Source organism: Microplitis demolitor, chromosome 10, assembly GCF_026212275.2.
Source record: "Microplitis demolitor isolate Queensland-Clemson2020A chromosome 10, iyMicDemo2.1a, whole genome shotgun sequence".
Lineage (NCBI taxonomy): Eukaryota > Metazoa > Arthropoda > Insecta > Hymenoptera > Braconidae > Microplitis > Microplitis demolitor.
The window spans coordinates 16016731-16031314 of record NC_068554.1 but is presented as its reverse complement, the minus strand read 5'-3'; positions in this window follow the sequence as shown (position 1 = coordinate 16031314).

The following is a 14584-nucleotide window of genomic DNA, read 5'->3' as shown; positions in this document are numbered from 1 at the left end:
CAGAAGTTGATAGCTTGCTTAAAAATGGGACTTGGGATATTGTAGATAAGCCAGCGGCTCGAAACATAGTCGGATATTGGCATGTATTGACAATAAAGCATACTGCTGATGGAACTATCACGAAGAGGAAAGCATGGTTAGCCGCGCAAAGTTTCACGCAGCAACCAGGTGTTGACTTTGTTGGAACTTTTGCTCCAGTCACCCGGCTTGAGTTCATCCAGCTTGTTCTTGCTCTCGCAGCAAAGTGTAACTTGACAATCCATCAGATTGACATAGACTGCATACTTCAAATGAAAATCTAAACGAAGAAGCATATATGAAGTTGTACCCAAGATTTGAAAAAACGCTAGAAAACACCCTTCAAGATGAATCACGTAATGGGCCAATTGCTAAAATAGAAAGGTCTATGATTAATTAACTCAATGGAGGTAACGAGGTCTGTCGATTAAAAAAGGCCTTATACGGCTTAAAGCAGACGGGTCGTCAGTGGAATGAAAAGTTTGATGTTACATTACATCAACTGGGATTGAAACCTATGAATGCCGACTCATGTGTCTATGCTGTCTGGAAAAAGGAGAAGATACTCATATTATATGTCTAAGTGGCTGATGTCTTGATAGCATCGCAAGATCTGACGTGGATAAATCTAATAAAGGCAGAATTTAACAAGCAATTTGAGGTGAAAGGCCTAGGAAAGTTTAGATATTGCCTTGGTATTGAAATCTATCAAGACGATAACAGTGTCACGATTTGTCAAAAAGGATATCTGCTAACTTATTGAACAAATCAGGTATGAGTGAAACAAATCCGTTGAATGTCCTTATTCAGTCTGGAATAAGGCTGACCAAGAACGACGGTGATCGAGCTAATTGCCCATATCGTGAACTTGTTGGTGGGCTGATGTATGTTGCTGTTGGTACACGATCAAGCTAAATTTTTCACGGCTTCTAGATATTAACAAACCGCGTCGAATGAAACCGACGATCTAAATCGGTTCATCCATTCAAGAGTTATAAATCTTTGCATACATACGAACGTATACACATACATATATTCGGACATCATCGTGAAATTAGTTAGGATAGGTTCCTAGAACCTCAAAATGTCAAAATCTGATAGAAATTCGGTTTTTGAAAATCGGACCGAAACCAATAACTTCCCGAATTTTTGAAAATCTTCAATTTTCTTAGCAGGAAGTTAACAACACATTTTATGGCATTTTTCCCGTATAAATCGTAAAATAATGTAATAAAATATGTTCAAAATGATAATAATTCTTTGTCTTTATGGTTTTTTCTTAATCACAACATCATGTGGTACAACTCGTTTTTTAATTAAAATAATATTGTCAACAAAAAAATTGAAAAAACACCGTTTTTAATGTTTTTTTCGAGTACTTTATATACTAGCGCTCTGATCTGTGTTAAAACTTATTTAAATCCTTATTTTAGTCATTGATTTCTGCTTAAATACATTTATTTTATTGAGCAAAATCGTGAATAAAAATTAAAAAAAAATCTTACTCAGCATTGATTTTTGATTCTTAAGTTTTCAAACTTCAACATAAAACGGAATTTTGAGGATGACCCGCACGGCGAACCGTTGCCCAGATTTTTTTCTTTTTAATCATTATTAAAGAAAGTTAATTGATGATTTCTGAAGTTAATGTTAAATTAATTAACCTCGATATTAAAAACATTTTTTGGGTCATTGTTAAAGTCTAGATTATATGACCGGACAATATATGAGTTTTGAGCTGATAACGCAGAATTGTCTGAAAGATAACACTTACACTGTGTTAAAAGTACACGGCTGTCACCGCTTGATATTTTACACCGAAAAAGTTTCACACCATCACTTTATACCCAGAACACCGTGTAGTCCTCAGGGACCATTTTCATTTCAAAAATTTTTTATAGTGTGATATTTAACCCTGCTCAAAATCAAAACTTGATTTAGACTTGGTCGCCTTAAATCGTAAGCTAGTTAAGTTGAAACTAAGGATAAAACAGCGTGAAGTTTTCAGGCTGGTTTGCAGGGCCAACCGTTGCCCACAATTTTTTTTTTAGTTGCAGTTTATTACTTGAACTTTCGTCATTGATGATGCGACAATACTATTTTCGGGCTTGAAGAGTTATCCATCAATGTTTTCCGATAGTGATCATTAGTATTTTTCCGTAAAGTAAGGCATCTATTGAGCTGATTACCTTTACATTCAAAAACTTTTTTATTTCATTAATTTCAATAAAGTAAAATTTACAAGATCGATCAGTGGACGAAAAATATTATTATTTCACTTAAACAATTAATTAAATTAAAAAAAAATGTAAAATAGAAATTATCCTTAAAAAAATTAGCGAATTCTAAATTTAATCCTTGAGATTTATAATCCAACATATGTATATTTATAGAAAATGAATGAAATACCCACGACAAGTTATGATATTGTTTGGTCGGTTCTCGGAATCTTGAGCGATCGGTAAACGGATAAAACCATAAGATAAAGAGTCCTCGTCCCTTTCTCTCTCTCTTTCTCTCTTTTCCTCTTCTGTCCTCATCTCAGTCTCTCAATCTTAGAAACAAACCATCAGCTATACCCACAAGTACGAGTTTAAATATATTTATATTTATATCCATAAATAAATAAAATACAAGATACGATAAAAAACATTTTTAGACACTTTTATTTCTTCATTCAAATGTCTCTTATGATCCGTGACTTCTTCATTAATAAATTTTTTTTTTTTAATGTACTTTTTTTTTCTTTTTCTGCAGTTTAAAAGAATTTGCTTATTTTTTTTTTTTTTTTTTTAATAAATATAAGTCAGTAATTTGTAACTTTAGAAAAAAAAGTTTTAAACAAAATTTAAAGGAAATTTAAGTCTCTAAAATAACTTTTCGTCGATATTTCCCAATTGAGGCCTAAATGGGACCTAAGTCGGAAAACTCAACGTGTACATAAACAAATTATTGTCACTTTTCCTTCATCCAATAATTATATCGAAATATAATTTTTCTTCATGTAGGTAGGGGAAGGGGGGGGGATGGGCCCATTAACTTTTTTGGACCCATTTTGCCCTAAAATCTTTCGAGGCGCTCAAAATTTTACGGGGTCCAGCCTCCCCGCCCCTCCTATTAGGAGAGAGTGGGGCAAAATGGGCAGACATTTATATTACATATAAGCCCTCATTTTTTTAAGGGGCTCATTTTGCTCCCCCCCCTATTATTTTTGAGAAAATTTAATGCAACAAATTTTATTTAATTTCCGGATTTTTTTTTTCACCTTTTTTAGAGTGCTTTTGTAGTGCTCCTAATACATTAGATCACATTTCGGGTCAAATTAAAATTGTCTTATTTTTTTTTTTTGCAATTAAATTTTTTTTTTTTTTTCAATAGAGATGTCCTAGTGAGATCTCTTGAAGAAATCCCTAGTGGGGCATAGTTGGGACTGTTCAATAAGGGTCCAATAGATCTATACCATAGTGGCATGAGCTAATTAATAAAAGCACTAGGACTGGTTACTCTAATTTTCTCTACGTGTATTTTAGCAGTATCAAAAAATGCCTCAAGTTGAATTAGTTCAAAATCAACTAATTTATTTATATAGAGAATCACAATAAAATTAATTTTATAAAATAATAAATGAAATGCATGAAAAAATTTCTATAAATTATTATTCAGAACAAGTTGCTGACTTATGTTAATCTTACAATTAAATTATTTTGAACTTTTTAACCCCGCGAAAATGGCGTCCCATGTCAGACCGACTCTTGACCACTCTATCGCTATCAAATATCAATCTTTGAATTTTTTATATATTTTTTTTAGCTGTGATGCGTGCTAGAATGTGCTTTTGTTCATCTCGTATCAAATGTAAGGTTTAAATGTTTTGCCGCAGAATTATTCCGCGAATTCGCGCCGCTTTTGTTTTAAGTCGGCTGGTTTTTAAAATTACGTGGAACAGGTATAATGTGGATTGTGAGTATTTATAGAGATTATGATGATGAATTATTTATTTTTATGATGTTACTTATATTTTAATGTTTATTTTTTCTTTTATTTTTAACAAAAAATTATTTACTTTTTTCGCTCACGTATACAACATATATCTCAGGGTGTAATCAATATTTTTCTTCATCATTTTGCTTGTACTCTTCGTTTTTTCATAAGCTACAAAAAAGTATTTTATGAATTTTTCCATATTTTCGATTGTTTTTAAATTATTTTAATACGAAACATAAAAAAAATTTTTCTCCATTTTTTACTGGAAATTTTTTCCACTGAATTATTAAAAATTAATTATCTCGATGTCCAATTAAAATTTCGCCTTGTGATAAGGATCATTTTCTTCGTTTCCATTGGCTACAAAAAAATACTCTACAAATTTTTCCATATTTTTATAGTTTTCGGATCATAATTCGGATCAAAAACCACATAACCAAAATGAAAAATGAAATCGAATTATTTAATAAATTTATACATTATTTATAATCAATAACAATTTCAAATGACTGTTTTCGATAACTGGTCGTAGTAATACGAGATAAAAATGTTTAGAAAAATAATAAAACTTGAAAAAAAAAAAAAAAAAAAATTTTGTAAAATTGTTATTTATCAGACGATTCATGTTCCCTCTCAATTTCTACAAGCAGTTGAGATCCTTAACTGATTTTAGTGGTTTCCCTCAGACTTTTTGACGTTTTACAAGGGCCGACAGCCATTCAAATACTTGTGTTACACTGCCGGCTTCCCATAACTAACCTCGGCCAACAAAACGACCAAAGACGCCCAGAAAACCAGTGAAACACTCGCCTCTACTCTACTCTACTCTACTCCGCTCTGTTCAGACCAGTTAACTTAAACTCACTTACAAACTAACAAATACGAGATAAACTGAGATAAAAAAAGACAGCTTACCAAAATAAAAAAGAAAAAAATTCAATTCGGCCTTCTGTTTTTCTTGCTACTGATTATTTTTTTTTTTACATAAATAATAATAAATATTATTTGATCGTATGAAGAAACCCTGTGTTACAGATATATTTAGAATATCAGACAATATTTGAGGTCAATTTAAATATTTTTTGACATATATAATTTTCCATATTTTGAAATTAATACTTATTTATCATATATCTAAATATATATGGGTAAAAATATATGTGAATATTACGACTAAAATTATATATATCGAAATAAATATGAAACTAATATATATAAGAAGGGGAGGGGGGAGCCAAAACGGGGTACTTAAGGTAACTGTAAAGGGAGTGAGGGGCAAGAAGGTCTTTTCCAAAAAATGATCTTCAGTTTTCCTTTAATTACCATATATTCGATATACTTGCGCATTTTTAGCCCTCTATATAATACCGGAGGCAAAATGGGCCAGCCGAAAATTCAGAAAAAATAATTTTTTTTCATATTTTTATCGTCAAGTTATAAAAAATTTAATATACTCATTCAATTTCCGGCTGATTCTCTATGTCTAGGGCAAATTTGGTCACTAAAAATGTTTGAAAATAATAATTTGTTTTTCAATTGATAAATTTTGCAATTCCACTAATTTTTACAATATTCACAAATATATTCATCGGAATAATATTAATCTATACGACTGCACAGGAATCATGAGAGCATTTCTTACAATTTTTACATTGAATCCATGATTCCTTAGATTCCGAATAAAGCCCATTGCCATAAAGACAGTTAAACTCATCAGTTTTAACTTTTGAACAATGTTTTTTTCTTCAATTTTTAACTTCCCGCTAAGAAAATTGAAAATTTTCAAAAATTCGGGAAGTTATTGGTTTCGGTCCGATTTTCGCAAATCGAATTTCTATCAGATCTTAACGTTTAAAGGTTCTAGGAAGCTATCCTGACTAATTTTACGATGATGGCCGAGTGTATGTACGTATGTATGTAAATATCTGTAACTTTTGAACAGATGAACTGATTTTGATCGTTAAGTTGTCATTTGACGCGACTTTTCTTAATATCTGAAAGTTAACGCTGATTATACAAATTAATTATACAAAACCATTATTAATCTTACAAAACTAAACAGAAAAAATTTTTTTTATCATTTTTTGAAGTGGGCTGTTATGCCCCAGAAAGTTTTTTTTTCGAAGTTTCGGCAAAATGCCCATGAATTTGGTCGATATAGCACAAAAGTAAACTGATTTGACGGTGGACTGCCACAAAAAGTAATAACCAGCTTTGGTGGGCCGTTTTGCCCACCCTTCCTTACCAAATTACTTCTAATTATAATCTTAATCATTCGTTAATATAATTTACCAAAAAATACTAACTGAATTTTTTTTTCAAATTCCAATAAATAATAATCTCATTCATTATTTATTTATTTATTTATTAAAATTTTTTTTAATATCCACGTACATGATAATTTTATTATTTGTCCCAAAACTATACACTGTTATAAATAAAATTAATAATGAATAATAATAATAACATATCAATGGTATTGTTGGGTAAAAATATGAAATATGTCTTTATGCTATTAGCAGTTTTCGAAGTTATTCTTTAGACTCTTTACAATCTTTATTCGTTTCTTTACATTTACTCAGCTCTTACACACTCTTATTCATACTTTACATTGTATAACACTCTTTAAAGTAAAGAATACCATTTAAAATAGTGTACTATATAGTTGAACACGGCGGACGCGATAAATTTAATAAATTTTCAGTTCACCAAAGTGCGACGTTAAATTTAAAAAACTTTCGTCTCGGATTATGTTCAAAAGATAGCAAAAGAGAAAAGTTTACCTACTTGATAATAAGTGCTGTAAGTAGCCTGTAAAAAATGATTAACGTCGTTATATATATTATAAATTATTGTAGTGAACAAAATTTTTTTTTTTTTTTTTTTGTGAAAATTTTCTATTGAAAGCGGACAAGATGGAAACTATCAAAATTTTCAAAAAATTATTTAAATACTTTTTTTCAGGAAATAAAAAAACAAAGAGAATAAGTCTGATGACGAGACAAAATATTAATTAGAACTCGAGATAATTAATAATTAATAATGAGCAATATGTTATTTTTGAGAAATACCGAAATTTTTTTTTTTGGGATTAAAGTTAAAATTACTGCGAATCTTTAAAAAATATTAAAAAAGTCAATTAACACTTTTTGCAGTCAATAAAAAAAAATCTAGCCCTATTGGAACATAAAATTTTAATTACAGCCAGGGATGATTATTAAGATAACAAAAATAATTATTTGCTTTTTTGAAAAATTGAAAAATTTTTTTATTATTAAATAACTCAAAATCTATTAAAAATAAGAAAAATGTAACCTGAATTTTTTTGTAACTGATAAAAAAATTTTTAAAATTGGTCTGTCGGTTGATCCTGCGGGCCAGCCCTAAAACTTCCCGCTGTTTTTGAGCTCAAGGAATTCGAAAATTTTAAAGTGACTATATTTTCAAGCTCTTAGAGCTCGAAAATTTTATTACATGCGATTGTTTTTTTATGAGTTTTTCAAACTCTAATAAGTTATGCTTTATGCTAAAGTTTAAAAGTTCAAGAATCGAAAATCATTCATGAACAAGCGGTTTTCAAGTTTTTGATTCCCGATTATGTTCAATAAAATAAATATATAGATGCACAAATCAATGTCAGTGATCAAAATCAAGATTTGAATGAGTTTTGGCTTAGGTCAGAGCAATAATATATAAAATATCCGAGAAAATGATTAAAATTTTTTTTTCGATTTTTTCGTTGCTAATATGGTTCAAACTAAAGAATAAGATTGATGGCATTATCTGATAATCAAAAGAGACCATAAAGAGGAAAAGTTTGTAAGATTTCAGACACATTTTAGTACAGTACTTTTTGATTTATCTGGAAAAAATAACATAGAATGTTATTTTGTTAACTTTCCAACGCTGATATCTTTTGAACTAATAAACCGATTTTGACGCTTAAGGTGGCAATAAGGTAAATGTCCCAATACCGGAACGACGAAGGGTATATGACTGATTTTTATCGTTTTAAAAATATTCAAATAAATTATGAACCAAAATAATTTATTACATCATATAGAATAGACATTTACCAATTCAAAAATAATCAAATTAGTTCATTTTTCTTAAATTTAATATAGAAAAAAAATTTTTTTCTATGACACCCAAAAGACCCAATACCGGAACGCTGAAATGGCCTTGTCCCAATACGGAAATTCGGTTGTCCTAATACCGGAACAGTAAATAAAATAAGTTATTTTTTGCATTTATTCATGGTGAAAATATTAATAATTATTAAATAATATTAATGTAAAACGAGTATAAATGTAGCAGACATCAGAAAACTTTAAAATTATAAATAAATAAGATAAATAATTAAAAAAATAATATTTACAAAAAAAGCACTATTAATTTCAAAATTTTTTGAATTCGCATTTTTTTAAATTTTATATTATTAATTATTTACTCGATTTATGAATTATTTTAAATTTGTCTGATGTCTGCTATATCACACCCATAATGTAAAATGTATTTAGAATTTAAAAATGATTGAATATTCAATGAAAATAAATATTTTGAACTAAAGAATAGAAATGAAATAAATCATTTGAGGTTATACTAGGAAAATAATTAAAAGAAAAAAACTAAAAACAAAAATTTATTTTTTATGATTTAAATTAGAGTTTATCTATATTTGATGTATTTTTTATAACAATCATACATACTGCATTAAATATTAGGGCTCCTGTAGTAATTAATATTGTACTTGATTTAGCCAGTCAATAAAACTCACCGTTAATGTCTATCGATAACATTAATATGATTGGCTGTTCCGGTACTGGGCACGGGTTTATTTTAGTGTACCAATAGACGAACAGTAAAATTAATATAATAATACTATTTTTTTCATATTTTTAATATGTTTTCTTGAATTTTATGTGATTCAAGATGAATATACAAAAAAAAAATTATTGAAAAGTAATTCTATGCATTTTCTATAAGCTTAAGACCATTGACTGATTTCTTAGCAAAACCATTAAGAGACATGAAAAAGTCATGAATCCGAGACTATTGCTCTAATTAACATTTTTTTTTTTTCATATATTAAATATTTTCTAAAATCTATTTTATATCTTATTTTTGAACTGAACGATTAAGGTTTCAAATAAAGAAAGTTTTATTTAGTTTCATCGCGTACGAGTTGAAATATAATATAATGATTATCAAATCGTTCCGGTATTGAGTCTTGTTCCGGTATTGAGACATTTAACTTAGGCACTTTTTATTAAATTCTAGAGCTGACTAGAATTTGAAAGCGATTGATTCAGCCGTCTTGAAGATATTTGAACAAAACAGTTATTTACCATTTCTTTCTCTAATGATATCTCTCGAACAAATTAACCGATTGAGATGGTAAAGGCAGCTTTCGACGCGTTTTATTGAGTTCTAGAGCTGATTAGATTTTGAAGTCGATCGTTCAATTCATTTCTGAAAAATCAATATAAAACAAAAAAAAAAAAAATTTTTTTTTTTTCCGTAATTTGCCAATATTTTCGAGTCTACTTGATCAAACGATCTGAAATTTTCAGGAAAGTTGACGGCCTACAAGCTCTTTCAATCGCCGCCTTAAACATCCAAATCGATTGATTAGTTAAAAAGTTATGAACCATTCACACACACACACACACACACACACACACACACACACACACACACACACACACACACACACACACACACACACACACACACACACACACACACACACACACACACACACACACGCGCGCGCGCGCGCGCGCGTATAGACCCTCGTACATCATTCTGAAAATAGTCAGAATAGCTTCCTAGGACCCCAAAATGTCGACATCTGATGGAAACTCGATTTTCGAAAATCGGGGTGACAACAATAACGACCCGAAATTTTTGAAAATCATCGATTTTCTAAGCGGGAAGTTAAAAAAAGGTACACGGAGAAAAAAGTATAGTAAAAATTATAATACTATAGTAAAATTTACTACCACATATGAAAAAATACATTTTGGATTGTAATTATTACTAAACGTTTAGTAAAATTTACTAAATAGTAATAACTACATAATAAGATATTAAAAATTACTATTCGTAATGTATTTTTTGCTACGGTGATTATATTTTTTACTATTTGTATAGTAAATTTTACTATAAGTACTATTAATAAATACTAATTCTAACATGTAAATTTTCTAATACAATATATGATTTGTTACTATACAAAATATTAAAAATTACTATACGCAATGTATTTTTTGTTAACACGATTATATTTTTTTACTATCTGTATAGTAAATTCTACTATGTATAGATAAAATTAAAAGTTGGTAGTGATAGCATATACAAATATGTATTACAAGTTCTGGACTTTTGTCTAAAAGAGACATCGGGCCGTCAGATATCGGAAAGGATTCGCACGTGGGAGAGCAGGGTTCGAATTTCGGTTGAAACAAGTGATTTTTTAAAAAAACAAAAGTCGACACCATCACTAATACAGATGACATAAATTACAATAATAATTAAAATGATAGCAATAATAATAAAAAGTTAAAAGCTAATAACAATTTTATTTTATTATTTTCCATTCTAATATAGTAAAATTTTCTTACCGGGATAGTAAAATTTACCAAACGGGATAGTAAAATTTACTAATTAGGGATAGTAAAATTTAGTAAATATAACTAAAAATTAATATGCAATACAGGAGATTTGCCATAGCCAGTATATGAGAAATTACTAAATGACTTGTAAAATATGCTTAGCTGCTTATTAATTTTTTATATAAATCATAAGTGTTTCAAGATTACGATCTAAATTTGATAATTAGTCTCTTATTTTTTAAGTAAAATCGATTATATTTTTTTTCCGCGTATTTCAATTAAAAATATTCATTGTATCTCACGATGATGGAGAGTAATTAAAAAAAACCGAAGATAAATTCAAAACTTTCTGATTTCAAAGTTTTATTTCAAAGGTCCAAATTATTCTATTATTTTTCTAAGACCATTTTACCCTTCTTTATAAAATCTTACGTAGTTCAAGTGAAAGGGAATTTACGACAGTGCATTTTATAAATAATATTATAAAATTTATTTGAATTATGTCCAGTCCGTGGCTCTAATAAAAAAAAAGAACGAAATATATATATATATATATATATATATAGAAGCATATAAATTCCTATCCCTAATCGCCGATAGTCGATTATCTCGAATGTGTTAGGTATTAAAATAATATATGAGACTTGTATTAAATATTCCGTGGCATAGATCACCTGCCGTGTTGGGATTATACTATTGAGAAGGCTTCGAATTGATATGGGTCGACATTGATTTTTAAAAATAAAACAGATTTTTTTTTTTTACTTATTTGGAACTTAAATTAATCGATACAAATATTTTATCAATTTTTATTCTATTAAAAAAAAAAAAAAAAAATTATCGATTGAATTTTTGAGATTTAGAGAATTCACATTTTAGTAATTCGTGAGTTTTAGATTTTTGAGGAAATTTAAAAATTTTTGAGAACAGTGAACTTGTGGGAAAGATGAGATTTGTTCCAATTTCTAGACTAGTTTTTGAAATACTGATACGTGAAGTTTAAAATTTTTAAATAAAAAAGTGTTGCAATGTGAGAAAAAATAATTGGGAATTTGATAAAAAAATTGAAAATTAAAAAATTGATTGAGGTTAAGGATTGTTAGGAGTCTTATTGAGAAGATTAAACTTTTGGACATAACTGTTATTTTTGTGACAGTAACTTTCGGTAATTTGGTCCCGAGATCCAGAAATTCGAAAGGATTGTAGGTTCGAAAAATGAAAATTTTATTTTTCTATAAAAATTAAGAAACACATTTTTTAGCGTTCTCAGCTCACACGGAAAAAGATATATCCGAGAATATATGCCGGCAAAAAAGCATACATACGACAATACTAAAGATATAAGTCGGATATACACTATTTCCCGAGATATATATTTTTTCGTGCGGGAGGAGTATGACAAATTTTGAAATATGGAAAAAAAAAATAACAAAAATAAGAAGCAGAATTTTTTTTTTTATTGAAGTAAAAAAGTTTTTAGGGTGCGTCGAAGTAGTTAATGGAGTCATCGATAAAATAAATCGATGTCATGGTGAGTTTTTAAAGTGATTCGTTTGATGGACAAGCTAAGAAAGGACCACCTGTGTGTACATAAAGACATCAAGTCAACCCTATTTATTTTTATGTCGATTTATAGACTGAATTTTAAACTCAATACTTTTTGTTATTATTTTTAAAAATTCGTTACTTTATAATTTAATAATATTTAGGGTCGTTAAAGGTCTAATTTCAGAGCTAAGATCTTTAGCTACAATTTTTTTTTTTGGATTATTTTGATATCCGACCATTAGTTTCCGAGATATCGAATTTTTAAATCCTACCGCAGAACCCAAAAACTTTGAATTTTTTTCTTTTTTTTTTTTTTTTTTTTTTTTTTTTTTTTTTTTTTTTTATCTTTTAAATTTCATAATTTGTAAATTTTTTGAAATTAGGAGGCGTTTGAGGTCCCATTTGAAGCTAAGACCTTCAGCTACAATTTTTGTCCCGAAGATATTGATCTCCAATCAATATTTTCTGCAGTTGATGAAAGTTTGACAGCTTAATTTTTAGTTGTCTTGACTGTATATTTATAGCATTGAATAAAAGTGATAAAATAACTCTTGAAATCTCAAGAAATTTTTCTTATTTACTGGAAAAAATCGAAAATATTTTGGCATTAGAAAACATCAAAATTCTTGTGACATCTTGTTACGGAACCGCATTAGCGTTTCAAATATTAAGAAAATTGATCTAAATTTATAAATATAGATTATTGTTATTATTTATATTTATAAAAAGTCCTGTTTTTGATCTAAAAGGGATTCAAAACAGACTAAAAATAATAGTAAAGAAAGTCTGCTTTTAGTCTGAACTAGTCAAACTAGATCTGATCAGATATGACATTTTTCTTTGGGAAAAAATAGTCCAGATCTACCCTGATCAAATCTAATTAAGTCAGATCAATCTAGATCAAGTTAGATCAACCTAGATCTAATCAGATCAAAATAGATCAACATTGATCAAGCGATCAATGTATGAAGTAAATATAAATAGATCTAATTGGATCTGTACAGGTCAAATCAGATCCGAGCTGATATAACTTTTTCTCGGGAAAAAAAATTTAGATCTGCTCTGATCAGATTAGATCCGTACAGATTATAAAGAAATATATCTTCACATAATATTATAATTATAAGATTACCTAGCTGAATTTCGACACATTCACCTAAATTTTGGTAATTGTAAAAAGTTTATCGTAATTAAAATAAACACATTTTTTTGTTTATTCAGCTAATAATTTTTTTATTGTAGAAAATAAAACATGATAATAATCTACTATCGATATTATCTGATATTCATATAGGTACTTCATACACATGACTTTCTTATAAATCCTGATTTCCAGAATTTGACATATATAATCTCCGACCCTAACAATATGGATAATATTCTTAATATCTTGTAATTTTATCAAAAAAAATTCATTATTTCCTTGTTGTCGATATTATATGCTCTACTGTTGTTTAAGTTTTTTTGTGCATAATGGTTCTTGAATCCTCAATTATAAAAAGTTGTAGCATAATGCATAAATTATTCGCTTTTTTGTATACTGAAACGTTTACTTATAATTTTAATGGCTTCAATCTTACATATTTTCTATTATTGTGATATATTTAATATATTTAATCAGACATATCAATTATTATTAGGATAGAGATAAAAAAACAGATCTGTTAAGGTCTAGCGAATCAGATCAAATTTGATCTGAGCAGATCTAAGAGTGATTTTTATTTACTTTGATCTATTCAGATTCAAGCAGATCTATTCTAATCAGAGTAGATCTAATTTGATTTAAACAAATCTGGCCAAAATTCAGATCGGTTCAGATCTGAAACATCAGATCTAACTTGATCTGAATAGATCTAAATTTTTTTTCCCGGGTAAGGAATAGTACGGGCAAAAACAGATTAAATCCCTGTATAAAATAAATACAATTTATAAACTTGAATTAAAAAAAAAATATTTGATTTTATCATTTATTTTAAAACAGATCTAATTTTTTGACTCGAATATTCAAATTTGATGAATTAAAATTTTGATTTATCTTTAGTGATTAATATCGCTTTGAATAATTATTTAAATCAAATTATTTATTGAATCGAAATTGTAGGTAAGGATTCAAATTATATTAAAAAAAAAAAATTTATTATTTGCTTAATTAGTTCCGAAGTTATGAATTTTTAAAAGATAAAAAGAAAAAATTCATAATATTCAGTTGAAAAAAAAAAAGAAAAAAAAAAAAAGAAATATGTAGCATCGATGATTGACGTCGGTAAATTATAATAAAAATTTTAAAATCATTTAAAAATACGTCAGTCACAATGTGATCTTGGGTTTGATTGCCGGTTAATCGATTTTGAATTAAAAAATTAAGAAAAGAAATATCTTAAAATAAATCATAACTTTTTTTTTTATTTTTGACAATG